This window comes from Danio rerio, chromosome 18 (assembly GCF_052040795.2).
Source record: "Danio rerio strain M-AB ecotype USA chromosome 18, GRCz13ab, whole genome shotgun sequence".
Classification (NCBI taxonomy): Eukaryota; Metazoa; Chordata; class Actinopteri; order Cypriniformes; family Danionidae; genus Danio; species Danio rerio.
Genome location: NC_141038.1, coordinates 21,327,033 through 21,341,483, shown reverse-complemented (window position 1 = coordinate 21,341,483; position 14,451 = coordinate 21,327,033). Strand labels below are relative to the sequence as shown.

At 37.3% G+C, this 14,451-nt stretch overlaps 1 protein-coding gene across 1 annotated transcript in view; it reads right to left on the bottom strand.

Annotated features, from left to right (window-relative positions):
* The window catches only part of skor1b (SKI family transcriptional corepressor 1b), a 77,086-nt gene extending 63,076 nt beyond the window's left edge, over nucleotides 1-14,010 (bottom strand). Inside the window, exons 1-3 of the mRNA XM_087292439.1 lie at nucleotides 13,960-14,010; nucleotides 10,172-10,257; nucleotides 8,740-8,837 (exon numbers count right to left, since the gene is read on the bottom strand). The gene's annotated coding sequence lies outside the window, so the exon portion shown is untranslated. The remainder of the gene's footprint in view (nucleotides 1-8,739; nucleotides 8,838-10,171; nucleotides 10,258-13,959) is intronic.
* Between the last annotated feature and the right edge of the window lie 441 nt (nucleotides 14,011-14,451).

Sequence of the window (14,451 nt, the reverse complement as noted above, 5' to 3'; positions counted from 1 at the left end):
ATCAGCTGCAGTAGATTGATTTTATAGCGCCAGGTTAAACTTTCCACAACAAGACTCTAAAATAGACTTGTGCTGGAAACATTGTGCACACCAGTCTCATTAGGTGAAGTTTATTTAAAAACAAATTTCGAGAGGATCATGTGCTTATGATTGTTCACAGCTGTTCCAACTTTAGCTAATGACTAATTATCTTATCAGATGAACTCAATTTAAATAACCAGACTTTTCTCATCTCAATATCTTCGTCTTGAAGAAACCCCCCGGCCCAACCCTACTTTCCCACCTTTCAAATGGGCGACACGTAGGCAAATGATTGGCGCCGTTGCCTCACAGCAAGAATGCCCCTGGTTTAATTCCCTTCCAAACCAGGCAACATTTCTATACGGAGTTTTGCTCATTCTCCCCGTGCTCGCGTGGGTTTTCCCCGGGTCCTCCGGTTTCCTCCCACAATTCAAAAAACAAGCACCCTAAACAATTAATCCAAAATATTTTAGCCAAGCTTTGAGTACACCTTCTCAGCATCCATATCTGACACTTAGCTACAGGAGGGGGAGTCATCGAGATCTACCTGAGCTCAAACTCTTATTTCGCCCTGCAACGGGAGGGAGCCCAGGGCTCGAGGATCTTATAAGCTTACAAGCTTTATTATTAATCATCAGTTAAGTATGAACTCTTGAAATAAGGTTAATATTAAATATTAAACAAATTCCTAAATGACTATATAAATTATAGCCTATGGTTGTTAGACTATTGCACATTTTTGTGCTGTCAATATGCTCATGTTTATATAGGCCTGTTGTTGTGTGTGCAACATTTTTATATTTATAATCTCACCTCTGAGGAATATGGGGGTCCTGAGTCACTGGCATTGTTATTTTGGGGATAGCGGGCTGAAATTTTTGGGAACCCCTGCCTTAAAGGTACATATTAGTACCCAATAGGCTCATACTATGCCCTGAAGATACAAATTAGTGAGTAAAAAAATAATATGTGTTCCGCTTTTGTACCTTTATCTCTGACATATCTCATTTTAAAACATAAAATATTATTTATTTATAAAGTACTACTATGAGTAATATTATCGGTATTCATTATGCTGCTTTTAGTACCATTATTTTTATAGAAATATGTGTAATTTCATAGCATCGCTTGTCTTTCTAAATCACTGCTTGTAAAGCACTGCAGCTTTAAATGAGACAGGGTTATTTCTCACTGCCATAAAAGGATAGGGCTGTGCTGTATGGATTTTCTGTAGAGTTCAATTGAGTGAGAAGTTGTTTGGCTTGCAGTATTGACTTTCTCTGAACGCCGCTAGTCAGGTGCTTCTGCTCATCTCCAATTATGCTGTCATAAAAAGACCACAGTGCAAAAGTGAACTATGGTGTAGCGTCCATGACATTAAGCGGCAAGCAGAAATCCCTCAAGGCTAATTTTTTTCATTAATAGACAACCGGTCCGTCATGTCATAATATCACTCTGGTGTTGTTCATGGCAAGGAAGGAAATCAATAATTTTAAACAGAATAAAGCACTTGAGATTCAGATGACAGCCAGACATGATGTATAAAGTTATTAGGGAGGAGACAATGTAGCATTTTGAAAATAGAGAAGAATGATCTGATTAAACTAAATCTGAGGAAATGTGCTCATCCTTTAAGCTCTAAATAAATATTCAATATGCTTTGAAATCTGAAAGAGAATATGATAAGGATTTCACTTACAGCCAGTTCAAAAATTCACAATAAAAATTTTTTTGAGTGTGTTTGGGTTTTACTGTGATGCTCCTTTTTTAGATATTCTGTTAATCATACAGGTCATTTGTTACTGTTTTTAAAGTGTGAATTTTAAGTATCGACACTTTATACAAGTATTTGTGCTTTAGAAATCTTTTGCTTCGCTACTATTTTGAACTGGAAAAATTGTTGCCCACTCAGAGACCTGACAGCTGTGTCTGATTCATGAATGAACTGATACTTTAGTTAACCCTTGAAGCGTATTACAAATTTTACTGTTCGATCTGTTCTCAAGTCAACAATTAATTAATTAAAATGATCTGCTCAGAGTGAATCTCCAGTGAAAGTATCATGAAACTCCCCTCATTCAGAACTTTTTCAAAAAATGCTCCAAAATGGGCGGGGAGTGGTGTGAGCAGAGGGAGGAGTGGGCTTGGCTGGCAGGGAGCGAAGCGAACAACTGTTGGTTGGCTCACAAAATCAGGCACAAAACGTGAGAAGACCCATGATTTTATGGTTTACAAAGTTAAAATGAAAAGAAATAAACATTAAGTCATTTAATGCTCTACTATATATACGATAGGCTATTCGTAATTATATAAAATATATAGGCTACACACAACCACAATTTGTTTTATCATTATAAAGATTATCATGTTTATATAAACAGGAAATGAGGAGGACTTCTCTCCTCCTGAGAGTGCAGCAGATCTCTTGCCAAGTCAATTTCAACCATTAACCCTGCCGATAATCTGTATGATTTTAAACACAGCAGCTTGGATAAAGGTGATGTGTCTGAATGGTAACAAACTCAACTGATAAAATAAAAATGTCTGCAATTATCCAATTCTCATACAGCTCTCTCGACAAAAATGCTTGCTGCACACAAACAGCTTGGCTGTATCAGTAGCCCGGACAGCATCCTGGAGAAAGTCTTGCCACAAATCCTGTGGACCATGGAAACAAACACATGCAAAGCTTCATAAAAGCCAAAGTACTGTGTGCTTTGTGCGGCTGCGGTCTGTCATTGGAAAGCACATGCTGTTATAAATAATTAAGAAGCATAATCCTATCATAGGATAAGAAAACTCAGCTATGAATAATGATGAGAAACCAACACATCATCTCTGGAGATGAAATTAGCTGACAAAAGCTCAAAATGAACCAGTTTTAACCAGTTCACCTCACAATTAAAGCTGACAGGTGCTAACGTTGTCTTAAAATGATGCTCAACACACAAATCTGTTCAAATCTTTTAAAAATACTCAAGATTTTATTGAACCTTTAACGATTCGCTGATTCAAATGATCTTTTCAGAGTGAATCTCCAGTTAGCAGTTCACTGATTCAAATGACTCTGCAAGAACTATCCTCAAGTTAATGACTAACTCATTCTTGTCAGCTTAGTCCCTTTATTAATCCGAGGTCGCCACAGTGGAATGAACCGCCAACTTATCCAGCACATTTTTACAAAGCGGATGCCCTTCCAGCCGCAACCCATCTCTGGGAAACATAAACACACACATTCACACACACACTCATACACTACGGACAATTTAGCCTACCCAATTCACTTGTACTGCATGTCTTTAGACTGTGGAGGAAACCGGAGCACCCGGAGGAAACCCACGCGAACGCAGGGAGAACATGCAATCTCCACACAGAAACGCCAACTTTGCCGAGGATCGAACCAGCGACCCAGCGACCTTCTTGCTGTGAGGCGACAGCACTACCTACTGCGCCACTGCGTCGCCTTAATGGCTAACTGATACAAATAATCCAGTCAGAGTGAGTTTGCAGTTAACAGTTCACTGAATCAAATGATTCGGTCAGAACAAGGAAATGATCATCAAGGCCCTGAAGGGTTTGATCTAAGTATGATCTAAGTGGTCTCCTGTCACATAACCCTTCACATCCTTTACCTGGGAAAAATTCTGAAAATACCTAGAAGGTCAAGATTAACTGTGCATGGGGATGTTTCTTACCAAGCACTTAAATTCTGAAACAGTTGTGTAGATTAAAGACTCATCTCTTTGCATTAGCATTCCCATTACCTGCACAGGCTGATTGGAAATATTTGCCTCAGCCTATGTTTTTATATAAAATACGTTGCTGTGGGTATGTTTTGTTACATGTTTCACATGACAAATCCACAAGAGAGCACTCAGCAGATTTTTGTGAATCTTAAATACGTTTGTCTAGTGCACGTTTTGCAGTATATTTCAGTACGCTTCCCTAAACCCAACCAATAGTGTTTTCAAAAGCAAACGTAGGAGAATAGTGCACTGCCACCATGTAGTTTACCTTCAATTTACTTTGCTTTTATTTATTTTTTTGTGGAACCGTGCTTCACCAGACTTGAACGAACTTGAATTATAACACCATATAAAGTGAGTTAACGAGCAAACTGAGCACACCAGAAAAGTTGCACATATGTACATAGATAGATGAGGCAAACATATACTAATCACAAACATCATTAATGCAGAGTTCAGACTGCATGATTTTTAAAGAAGTCTCATCACAGATGTTTTCATACTGCATGAATATCTCGGCTAGTGTTTTGTCGCTGCTGTGTTTACACTGCAAGATGGATTGGCGACAGGGGGTTTCACACTGCATCACTTTACAATAGAAAGAATCACAGACAACTTTGTCTCGGTCCGCAAACTACGTCTCACAAGCAAACACGCAACAGAAGTGACATAGAAACAATTCGAGGCCACGTAGTATATCTTTTGTTATTAACTACATAATTAGAAAGAAGCCTTTAGTGTTTAGAAAATGTACTTGCTCACCTGGCCTTTAAAGGGAATTAGCATGCCAGATATCTCATGGGTGTTGGCGACTCATCGATGATTCTCTTAGATTGTATCTTTGACAATTCACACTGTGTGATTACTTGTGTTTCTTGCGTGAACTAGCACCAATTTGCCTGGGATTTTTGGCATTTGTCTACAATTTCTTAAACCTGTTGACAAGTCAAAATCTGAGCTGAATCATGCAGTCTGAACTCAGCATAAGTTGTTTTGTGGTATTTAGCCTTGTGCAAATAACTGCTCAAAAACAATCCTTTATTCTCTGATAATATGTCCCTGTAAATATTAGTGTGAAAAAGAACAAGTTTTTTGTTCTTTGGCACATACTGACGCATGGCGTTGCAGTCAAGCATGTTTAAGTACATCTTTTTTTACCGTTTCTCAAAAACGTAAGCTGAAGCACATATTTCCACTGAGCCTTTTTTATAGACAATACACTAATGCAATCTTCAAATTCAAATTCCAGAAGGTATTGTAAGACTGCATTAATTAGGACAACCAACAAAACCTACAAAATTGCCAGCAAAAAGAATCTACACTTATGTTAGTCTCTCTCTCTCTCTCTCTCTCTCTGTTATTCTGAGGTTAACAATCACTTGAATCCATTTTGTACCAAGCCCAGATGATTGCCATGCACTGAAGATGAGCACAACACAACCCTACACCTTCAGAGAGCATGACCTACCATTGTGCATACATATATGGTTTTGAAAAGCTCTATACTCCTCTGCATATTTTTTCTGCATATTCAAAATCACACAGCATAATGAACTACATGAATTCCTTATCTGCTCCAGATGCTTGACTCGTTTGTGATGCAGGTATCAAGGTCACTATGAAACTGCTCAAGCACAAAATAATGAAATATAAATGTAATTACAAGCCTTTAAGATGCCCTTAACTTTTAGACAAAAAACTCAGCCTACTCAGAAATGGAAATACCAGCCATTTCATCTCTTGTAGATCACACATACACTATCTAACAAAAGTCTTGTCGTTAATCCCAGTTGTAAAAGCAACAAATAATAACTCGACTTCAACTCGACAAGAAAATCATTTAGAAAAGAGGCAGAATGTAGATTTTTTCCAATGAATCAACTGTTGAACTGTCTCCCAATCAACACATATACTGCAGAAGACCTATTGAAACCTGCATGGACCCAAAATTCTCACAAAAATTAGTCAAGTTTGGTGAAGAAAAAAAATCATGGTTTTGGGGTTACATTAAGCATGGGGGCATGCAAGAGATCTGCAGAGAAGATGGCAACATCAACAGTCTGAGATATCAAGACATTTTTGCTGCCTATTACATTACAAACCACAGAAGAGTGCAAATTCTTCATCAGGATAGCGCGCCTTCCCATACTTCAGCCTCCACATCAAAGTTCCTGAAAGCAAAGATCAATGTGCTCCAGGATTGACCAGCCCAGTCCCCAGACTTGAACATTATCGAGCATGTCTGGGGGTAAGATGAAGGAGAAGGCTTTGAATATGAATCCAAAGAATCCTGATGAACTCTGGGAGTCCTGCAAGAACGCTTTCTTTGCCAATCCAGATGACTTTATTAATAAATTATTTGAGTCATTGCAGAGATGTATGGATGCAGTCGTCCAAGATCATGGGAAAGAATAAGAAAGTGTGATATGTTACATGACCACAGACACCCAATGACAAACACAATACACCCATCTTGACTGCTGCACCCTGCTTTATGCGTGTCAGATGTATCAAATAACCCATATCAATAAATCTCTTTGAGGTACGAGGAAGCTATTTGCTTGCCCATCGATAGCTGGTTTTACCAGAGGATAATCATTTTTTCTTCTCCCAGAGGCCTGGCCTGATATTAAGTCGATGTCTGCTGTCAGAGTTCATTTTGGAAACTGAAGCAGGACAGATTGTGTATTGCGAGAAAAGTGTAAGCCTCATCTGAGATTTTGTAAATGTATTTAATACATCAGTTCAATAATTATATTAGAAATATCCCTTACTGTATTAAGTATTAACAAAAACCATAACAACATTTAAACACACCCTTATGCAAAAACATTGTCTCGTGTATGTGTGAGACAATTCACATCACCAATCAGTCAAGATAAAGATCTCCCCCTCAGCAGCATGAAAGGGGAAGTGAAAAGCGCTAGAGAGAAAAATCAATAAGGAACCACTCATTGAGGAGGCCACATGTGTGTCACTGTCAATAGGAGTTAATAGGCCTGGGCCCATCTCTGCAGACCGGCCCGACAACAGGCTCACTGCGTCCCCCTTCCATCACATCATAGTGACAACTTAATACATACTGATAGACTGACTGCTTAATGCCACACCAGCCTTAGCATCTAATAAACAGGCTTGTTTAATAGGCCAGCATTAAGAGAGAGTGAGCAAAAACGTTGCATTTTAGATTAAGGGCAATCTTGAACCTCTATGTAGAAGCTCTTGCAAAAATTCGGATCAAATCCTGCCATTCACTGCATGCTAACTCAATCGTATTTTAATGAATCCTTACAGCCAAGAGCAAGCTGACCTTCCAAAGCAACTAGATCTCCGAGCTGCCATTATGAAATCTAAATTTAATGACGTTTGTCCAAACACAAGATAAATGGTAAAAAATTAGCTTGTTAATTGGGGTCTGCAGGTCACATTGTTTGGTCCAGTTACACATTCTCCCCCTCATTAACACCCATTAAGACCTCATTTAAGGGGATCTAATTTTTTAATTGATTCTGGTTTAATTAATTTGTAATTAAAGAGGACCTCGGGAGAAGTTCTGCGAATTTTATGGCCCTTTGAAAAATTACATGTAGGAAGAGGGAGTCCCTGAGTTATGATGTGAATACAAAATTGCGCAGCGATGGAATATATGAAATTGGAGGAGAGAATGGGCAGAGAATATCTGTAAAAATTATATTTTAGAAGGATTCATCCTCAGGTATCGTGAAACAATGAACAACAGAATTTAATAATTAGAGTTTAAACCATTTTTACATGTAAAATTTGGGGGTGGGGAGATAAAATGCCTTCCAGAGGTTGTTCAAATGTATTTGATCAGACAGCTGTGTTGTGTATATTATGTAGAAGAAAATAAGATTTGTCTTGTAACCCTAACAGCGGAACACAGTGCAAATTTTGCATCACAGCTGAGTTTATTTGAAATCATTCGAACGCAGTCATATAAGTCACGATTTAGAAATTTTTAAGCAATCTTTCCAAAATTTATCATCTAATTTGAACATGAACAAAATTACTTAACAATGGTTTTAGAGGCACCCTCTCTCTTGCTCTCTAATAACAGCTATTGATAGGAGCTGTGATTGTTTGCTACTCTAAACATACAAGCTGATTTTTAGCACCAGAAAACCTGTATTTGAACAAATTATGAAAAATATATCACTTTGTAGCCATCATATGTTAGGCATGGATATAAATACAATCACCGGCCACTTTATTAGGTACGCCTGTCCAACTCCAACGCAAAATTCTAATCAGCCAAACACATAGCAGCAACTTTAATTCATTAAGCCATGTAGACATATTCAAGCTGTTCTGCTGCAGTTCAAACAGAGCATCAGAATGGGGAAGAAAGGTGATTTAAGTGACTTTGAATGTGGCATGATTGTTGGTGCCAGACAGGCAGACTGGAGAATTTCAGAAACTGATCTACTAGGATTTTCATGCACAACCATCTCTAGGGTTTACAGAGAACATTCTGTATCCAGCGAGCGGCAGTTCTGTGTGTGCAAATGCCTTGTTGATGCCAGAGGTCAGAGGAGAATGGCCAGACAGGTTCGAGCTGATAGAAAAGCAACAGTAACTCAAATAACCAACTGAGGTGTGCAAAAGAGCATCTCTGAATGCACAACACATCGAACCTTGAAGCGGATGGGCTACAGCAGCAGAAAACCACACCAGGTGCCACTCCTGTCAGCTAAGAAAAGGAAACTGAGGCTACAGTTCGCACAGGCTCACCAAAAACGTTGCCTGGTCTGATGGTGGTCTCGATGACATTCAGGATTCAAAACATTCAGATGGTAGGGTCAGAATCTGGCATCAGCAACATGAAAGCATGGGCCCATCCTGCCATGTATCAAAAGTTCAAGATGGTGCTGTAATGGTGTGGTGGATATTTTCTTGGCACACGTTGGAACCATTAGTACCAATTGGGCATCATGTCAGCGCCACAGCCTACCTGAGTCTTGTTGCTGACCATGTCCATCCCTTTATGACCACAGTTTACCCATCTTCTGATGGCTACTTCCTGCAGGATAACGCGCCACTGACCCTAACCTATAAAGAGAAAATCATCTCAGACTGGTTTCTTGAACATGACAATGAGTTCACTGTACTTAAATAGCCTCCACAGTCGACAGTTCTCAATCCAATCCAAATGGGATGTGGTGCATAAGGACATTCGCATCATTGATGAAGCTATCATGTCTATATGGACCAAAATCTTTGAATGTTGAATCTATGCCACAAAGGATTAAGGCAGTTCTAAAGGCAAAATGGGGTCCAACCCAGGTTCTAGTAAGGTGTACCTAATAAAGTGGCCAGTGAGTGTATATTGCGATTGTGATTTTCGAAAGTATTACATCGCTCTGTAACAATCATTATTACTATTTGTTAAGTCAACCCATACAGTTTGATAGAGCACTTGGACACGGAAGCTGCTTCGTAGATGTCACACAAAGTTAATTATAGTAATGGCCAATGTGAACATTTTTGACGACTCTGTCATGCATGACACTTCATACAGAATGGTCAACTTCTTATAAATAGACAGATTGACTTGTTAAATTGTTACACACACAGAAAAATCTAAAATGATTCAGATATAATCATGAACGTGTGAGCTGCTTGGCTCTTGAGTTCCTCTCACGCAGTACAAGCCACAACAATATGAGCATCAACACTTTTCACACCATTTCTCTCGATGGAAAAAAATAATCGCATATAATCTAAAGCTCGTACAACAGCAAAATCCCTTGCCTTTAAATACAACACAATGCAATAAGATGTCAAAAATAGAGCTATTGTAAAATACCTGTGAAAATTCATTACAGAAAACGTACACAGCATGGCATATTAACTATGCAATCCAAAAACCTTTGTTCTTAAGTCACATAACACTGATTCGTTCACTAGTGTCAATTTGAGTTCATTTTGATGTGACAAAATAAGAGGGAGGGGTTTCAAAAAGTTGCATTTGAATCCATGTTAATACCAAGTGGACAATTTACAAGTACACAAAACACAAACCCTAAGCAAATAGTCTACTAATACTGAGAGCTATTTGGCACAAAGTTCAGAATTACCTTTAAGAGGGGTCTGGATGCAGACTCGGTGCAGTGCAATCTGGGCTGCATCCAATGCTTTTTAATGGGCTCACCTAACCCTACCCCTAACCCTACCCCTCAAGGTGATGTCACTTGCTCCATTTGAGTGCATTGTGTCTGACATTGCATCGTTGAGTGATGCAATCTCAGCTTGCATCATAAAGGCTGCATCCAGATACTATTGCTACCTTTAGTACATATGCATTATGTGGAAGATTGTTGTTAATTGCAAGTTGAATCTTATTTAAAAAAGCTACCAAGAAATGCAAAATCATCAAGAAATACCTTTTGAGAGCCATCAAAGAATCAAGCACCATTTGCACACTTCACTTTAGCTGTGGCACAACAGCAACTTCTTCAAAAGACAGATCCTACAAAAAAGAACAGAAAAAGTCAGCACTTAGCCGATCAAAAAACATACTAAAGCACATTCATTTCTCTTCAACTTGAGTTCTTAATGAAGAAAAAAGCAGGTTTAAATCAGCGAACAACACAAACCGACATCTGTTGCACTCTCCTTGCTTCAGGTCAGACGCATAAAGAGAAGATCTATACTTTTTTTTAATAGAACATAGAAACGTATAAATAGAGAATGGTAAGTGTGAAGTCCTGGCTCCAATTGACATTTCAATAAGTAGAACACAGCGTTACCGATCCATTCCCAACTTTCCTGAAACAATTATTGAGATGGTACCTTCAGGCCATGTGTGCTCGGCCTCCCTTGAGCCCCGGTGGCTGAAACAGTAATTGACTAAATTGTAGAACACATCGGGGCCATTTACTGTACAAATGTGCTGAAAATGAATCGTTTAAAAAGAAATGAGGGTGACTCTCAAATTAGCAGGGAAAATGATTGAGATGTGGCTCAGGGAATTAGGAAACATGATTTAGAGGTCTGCTAGAGCCGGAGTGTGTGTGTATGTGTGTGTGTGTGTGTGTGTGCGCGTGTGTGTGTGTGTGTGTGTGAGAGAGAGAGAGAGAGAGAGAGAGAGTTAAAGCAGGCCGTTTTTATACACCACACGGGTCTGACTCGTATTTAAACACTTCACACCACTTACACACAGACACACACACATCTGACCTGTACTTAAGCAATACACCATCATGATAATCATCTAGTGAGTCAGCAAGACTGATGTATTCAGAAATATACTCCATAACTGCTGTCAACATTGCATTTGACCCCAAATTCCCAATACAATTTTTTTTGTGTGTCTAAAACAATAATGCACATGACCTCAATTATAACTGACAATCCACTTGTCACTTATATTTAACCCTTGTGCACTGTTCAAATTTACTACCCTTTTGTTATAATCGGGATGAAAACATCTACTGAATTAAACTGCTGCAATAAAACTCAACCGTCAACTTTATCACATGAAATGAGTGTAGTTAACTCAAAACTGACTGAAAGTTCATTTTTGAATTGAGGGTTCAGTTTTGAACTCAGTGTTGCAGGTAATCAGTTAATTAATTCTTCATTACTTCAACTTAAATGTAGTAAGTGCACAGTACTCGATTGGTACTAGATTAGTTTTTTTTAACTCAAATGGATTCCCCCAATGGTTTGAGTTGCCTTACCTTATTGGGTTTTACGGTACTCAGTTGGTTTGAGTTCTCTTCATTTATTGGGTTTTACTGTGCTCAAAAGGCTTTGTTTACACAAATGGATTAGGTTCACGGTACTCATTAGGATTAGTTTTTGAACTAATGGTTTGTTGCAATAATTTTCTAATCGGGTTTTACAGTGGATAAAAATGCATCTTATGAGTATTTTTTTAACTTCTTATGCATAAATCTGCTAATCAACACCAATCCTAATGAAACTGCTAAATGTTTTTAAAAATTACACGATTTTAAGTCTTTAAGTGCTAAATTCACAAATTATGTCACTGATTTGGTGAAAAAACACTCAAAATTATGTACTTTTCCTATAAAAAGTGATTTTGATCTAAAATTTTTTTACCTTTTATCACAGCACAGTCTTTTACATGTGAATGATTAGTAACAACATTGGCTTTGATGCATTGTTAGATTTTTTTCTCCCTAATTTACTGTCAGTGACTGTTTTTGCCCCATTGACTTACATTATAACCACATTTAATGGTGCATAAATACAGTCTTTGTTTTTGTTTACTCCATATAGTTCTAACTAAGATGCATATTTTAATTTTCTCAGACAAGGTAAGTGCGCAAAGTTCACTCTCAAACACTCACAGACACAGTTATACTCCATATAAATTCCAAAAACCAAGCTTAATGTAAAGAGTTAATGGTGCCAACTGATGATCAACAGTAAAAATGACAAATTTTATCTCTACCCAAAAGGGAAAACCACCAACAATCAAAAATGCATGATTATATGGTGTCATGGTTTTGCAATCAAAAAAATGTGATTATAATGGAAGCCAGTGGGGCAAAAACAGCCACCAACAGTAAATTAAGTAGGAAAAAAAATTTATATAAACCAAAAACAATGCATCAAAGGCAATGTTGTTTCACATGTCCAAGACTTTGATAAAAGGTAAACAATTACAGTCCACAATTACTTTTTATATTGAAATACGTCATTTTGTGTGTGTCCACCAAATCAGTGACATAATTTATGAATTTGCCAGTTAATGACTTAAAATCCTCTAATTTTCTAAGCAATTTAGTTTTTTGATCAGGACCGACGTTAACAGATTTATGTAAAAAAAATAAAAATAAAAATATTTTGAAAAAAAAAATAATAATAATTATCCCGAACATAATAAAAGGGTACACTGTAAAAGATTATATGATCAATTAGTCATGATAGCATATGTTTTTAGTTTATTGTAACTTATTAAACTAAGTTAATAATGTTCTAACTTAATATTATATGTCATGCTGTTTTAAGTCAGTTCAATGGACTAATAAGATTAATTTGATTCAACTTAAAAATTTAAGGCAACCAGGATTTTCTTACAATGTAGTAAATTTGATGAGTGTATAGTTGAATTGTTAAAAAAATCTAACCATTTTCTCCAAATATGTGTCAAAATAAGATTTGTCACCAAAAATGATTCTGTTTACTGACACACAGAGAACATTATGGTCAAATTAAGACTCAAAACCACCTCAGAGTGGATGAAAACATCCCTAACAGCACATAATGGTAAATTTGTGCATAGTTTCCAGTGGCTACCTAAAAACATTCACCAGCACCAGAGTTATGTCACCCTATTTAAAAAAAAAAAAAAAAAAACTTAAAACGGGCCACAACAACAAAGGGCAGAGTCACAGATCAAAGGACACAGCCTGAAATTGGTTTCAATGTCAACCGCTGCGAGGTGTTAGAAAGTGATCTTAGCTACACATTACAAAGTGTACCCATTTCCTTAGAACAATTCCAATAAATTACACAGTGTGGTAAAGGCGCTGACAGATTTGATTGATTGTCCTGCAGCCGGTGTTGATTTTTGCTTCTTGTGTCTTTTATTTATTTATTTTTTTCCCCTTCAGCTCCCAGCGTTCTTTATTTCTTAATCATCCCTCACAGTTCTCTGCCAATTAACTGTAGATTTGTGCTCCTTGGTGGCCTGTAGATCTATGTGTAATGATGTGTTTATGATGAGAACTCTGGCATTTTGGACTGCTAGCCAGATGAAACTACACTGTCTCATTATGATTATTCCTGGGTGGTTTGTGGTAAACATAAATGCACATTAATCTATGTGTCCGTATACATTCACAGCTGTATAGATCTAATACACAGAGCAGGACTGTGCTTAAATAGAAAGTCTCTGATTGAAAAATAACAATGGTAGTGAGGTAAGAAGATAATAAAAAAGAAGGTAAACTTTCAGTTTTGCTTTAAGTCAAGTGATGGTGCTATATACCTTTAAGAGATGTGTAATGTCTAGTAACAAAACGCATCCATACATCTCTGCAATGGTGACAGAGCTGGCCAATCCTGGAGAACCTTGACCTTCTCTGCTTTCAGGAATTTTAATGTGGAGGCTAAAGTTTAAGAAGGAGCGCTATCCTGCTGAAGAATTTGCCCTCTCCTGCAGTTAATAATGTAATGGGCAGCATATGTTTGATACCTCAGGCTGTTGATGTTGTCATCCACTCTGCAGATCACTTGTGCATTATTTTCTAATAATTCAAACATAGGTCAGTTATTCATATTTTTTCTTTTTACTTCATGAAGATTATTAACTTTATTCGTGTAATTTCATGTAAATCTATCAATATTTTTTATCATCTCTACCAGTTTCTGTTAATAAAAAAATTACAGCAGTCAAATATTATATTAGACAATTGTTTTAGTCAAAAAGTATAAGATCCAATGTCTAAACCAGCCAGTTAACTAGATAACAGAAATTCCAAAACTACACATGAGAAAGAACCATCCGAAAACAAACCAGCCATGTTTGTACACATTTATATTCATTTTTTAACAATACAACATCATTTTCTTTTACTTTCAAAAACTTCAGAGAGAAATCAGACTTTGCTGTGATTTCTATCTAACATCTTCTGACCTGAATACTTTCTCTGAATGACTATAGTATAATTAGAAATCTAAAAGAAAT